The sequence below is a fragment of the Tupaia chinensis genome, unplaced genomic scaffold (genome assembly GCF_000334495.1).
Source record: "Tupaia chinensis unplaced genomic scaffold, TupChi_1.0 Scaffold000138_1, whole genome shotgun sequence".
NCBI lineage: Eukaryota > Metazoa > Chordata > Mammalia > Scandentia > Tupaiidae > Tupaia > Tupaia belangeri.
Window position 1 is genome coordinate 3676671 of NW_006159608.1, and position 3329 is coordinate 3679999.

Consider the following 3329-nt stretch of genomic DNA (forward strand, 5'->3'; position numbering starts at 1 on the left):
TGACCCAGTTCTTTTTTTCCTTTGCATGGGAAAAAAAACCAGCCTGTGTAATGGTCAGCATCTCATACAGGTCACAAAGAGTATCCACTTCCACTCCTCTCTTTCAACATTAATATAAAACTGTTTGATTCCTTCAAGGGTCAATTCTTCCTTCTTCACCAGAATTCGAATCGGATCTCTCATGAATTTTTGGGTCACTTCCAATACCTCAGTTGGCATTGTGGCAGAAAGCAACACAACCTGAATACTTGTATTTAATTTTTGGAAAATATCATAGATTTGATCCTTAAACCCTTGGCTCAACATTTCTTCTGCTTCATCCAAAACAAACATTTTGATCCATTTTGGAGAAAGATATCGTCTGTTTAACATATCAAACACCCTCCCTGGTGTATCAATGACAAGATGAATTGCTTTAGCCTGCAGGTTTTTTTTTTTTTTTTTTTTTTTTTAACTTTTAATTTTGTTTAAGGCCTTTGGTTTTGCTGTGGGGACAGAGAGACAGAGAGACAGAAAGCGAGAAATCACCCCCCAGGGGGGATGGCCATGCAGCAATCCCTTCTCCTCCATTCTCCTCTCGGGATCTTGGGCACGCACGCACACGTGCCTGGCGTGAGTTTAAGTCACTGGGTCTGGGACTCAACTGCAGTTGACTATATGGGAGTCCAGCGACATAGCCATTACGCTAACTGCTGGTCCCTAGCCTGCAGTTTTTGCATTTCATTTCAAACATTTGTTCCACCAAGGCAGGCATGACAAGTTGCTCCCATATAATCTCCAAGGGCCAGAATTACCTTTTGTATCTGTTGAGCCAGTTCTCTGGTGGGGGCCAATACTAGTGTTTGGGTCTCCTTGAACTCAGTCTCTTACTGTTGCAGGATGGAAATAGCAAGTGTGGTTGTCTTGCCAGTACCTGACTGAGCTTGAGCAATCACATCATAACCTTTAATACAAGGAATAACAGCTCTCTGTTGAATAGCTGAACGCTTCTCAAAACCATAACCATAGATACCCTGAAGAAGAGAATCCTTTAAATTCATATCATCAAAGTTATCAACACTCTCATTCCAGTTGCTCTCAATGACACTATCAGGGTCCATTCTCTCTGGGCTGCAATGTTCTCTGTTATAATCCACAGAGCCACCAGATGTGATCTGGAAAATCACTCAATGCCCGACTGAAAAGTATTTATTTATTTTAATTTGACCAGAGAGGAACAGAAGGAGAGTGGGGGAGAGAGTGAGAAAGCAAACCACCAGGTCTGGGACTCAAACCACAGTTGGCCATGTGGAAATCTAGTGTCCTTAATCACCATGCTACCTGCTGTCCCCAACATCATTTTTTTTTTTTTTGAGAGTTTTTTTCTATAGGGCACATGCATTATGCAGAAAGACAGAGAGACAAGAGACAGAAAGCAAGAAATCATCCCCTAGGAAGGATGGCCACGCCACAATCCCTTCTCCATTCTCCTCTCGGGATCTTGGGCACGCACGCACACGCGCCCGGTGTGAGTTTAAGCCACCAGGTCCGGGACGTGAACCGTGGTTGACTACGTGGGAGTCCAGTGACATAACCATTATGTTAACTGCTGGTCCCCCCAACATCATTTTTTTATGAGAGATTTTTGCTATAGGATACATGCACTCATTAGAGAGACAGAGAGAGATAGAGTGACAGAGAGTGAGACACCTCCCCCCTCCCTCCCCCCAACGCAGTGGAGATGGCCATGCAGCAATCCCTTCTCCATTCTCCTCTCAGGATTTTGGGCACATATGCACATGCGCTTGGCATGAGTTTCAAGCCTTTAGGGCCAGGACTTGAACTGCAGTTGGCCACGGGGAAGTCCAGTGTCTCAACCACCGTGTCACTGGCTGGCCCCTTTCTCTTTGCTTTTTAATTTGCTAAAGGGCTCATGTGATAGCTGGAGAAAGACAGAAAATGAGAAAGCATCCCCCATGGGAGATGGTCATATCACAGCTCCTCTTCTATTTCTCCTTTAGGATTTGGGGCATGCACACACATGCACCCTCACATTTTTCAAACTGCCAGGCTCATTATTTGAACTGTCATGTGCAATGTGTGATCTAGCTGCCTTAACCAACACACCACTAACTGGCACCAGTACAATCCTTAAGTCTATACCTCATTAAATTTTAGGAAAGTAGACACACCCTTGTGACCACTATCCAAGTCAAGAAATGGAACATTACCAGTACTCTAAAAGCTTCTCACACAGAAGTAACCCGTATTTTTTCTTCTAACACCAGTGTTTTACTTTTTTGAACTTTATATAAATGGAATAATAGAAGATGTTCTAATTTGTGTCCAGGTTATTTTATTCAACATTATATTGATGAGATTCTTTCATAACTCAACATAGAATGATTCATTAATTTCGTTGCTGTATAACATCACATCATATGAATATTCCATAACTCAACTGTTGGTGGACATTTGGATTGGTTTTAGTTTGGGGCATCATGGATAATGTTGCTATGAAAAATCTTGTACATTTCTTTGGGTACATACTAAGAAATGAAATTGCTGGGCTATAGGATGCATATATTCAGCTTTAGTGGATGATGCCAAACAAGTTTCCAAAGTGGTTACAGAAATTGACGCTCCTATCAGCAACGCATAGAAGTTTTAATGACTCCACATCTTCTTCCATGTTTATCTGCCTTTGTAATGTTAGTCATTCTGGTGAGTGAGTAAGGGTAGCTTATAGTTACACTTCTCTGATTTCTAATGAAGTAAGAACATTTCATGTTATTGGCCATTTTGTGAAATGTCTGTTCGAACCTCATGTCCAATATTCTGTTGGGTTGTCAGTTTATTATTGATGTATGTGCACTTTACTATCCTAAATACAGGTCCTTTATGAGTTATATGTATTGGAACTATGTTCTCCCACTCTGAGGTTTTTATTTCATTTCATTTACTTAAAGGTATGAGGAGAATTTTAAAATTTTAATGTAAATCGTTGAGTCAAATTTTCCCTTAAACATTGATTTGTTTTGTATCTTCTTTAAGACATCTTCATCTACCCCAAGGTCATAAAAAATACATAACTTGGAAAAGCTTTCTTACTTTCAGACTTAGCTTTATAAAGTGGTTAGAATTGGATTTTGAATATCGTATAAGGTAGAATTCAAGATTCATTTTTGTTCTATATAAACATCCAATTGTCCCAAGACTGTTGGAAAGAGAATTCTTTTCTCACTGCTCTGGAGTGCCATCTTTGTGGTAAATCAAGAACAAAAAGAATCTTTTGTAATACTAATTACATATTTTGATCATACTCATATGTTTGTTACCATATTTTCTAT

General features: G+C 40.1%; 1 pseudogene; it reads right to left on the reverse strand.

Annotated features, from left to right (window-relative positions):
* Window positions 1-1044, reverse strand: part of LOC102484693 (eukaryotic initiation factor 4A-II-like) — a 5786-nt pseudogene extending 4742 nt beyond the window's left edge.
* Window positions 1045-3329: the final 2285 nt, after the last annotated feature.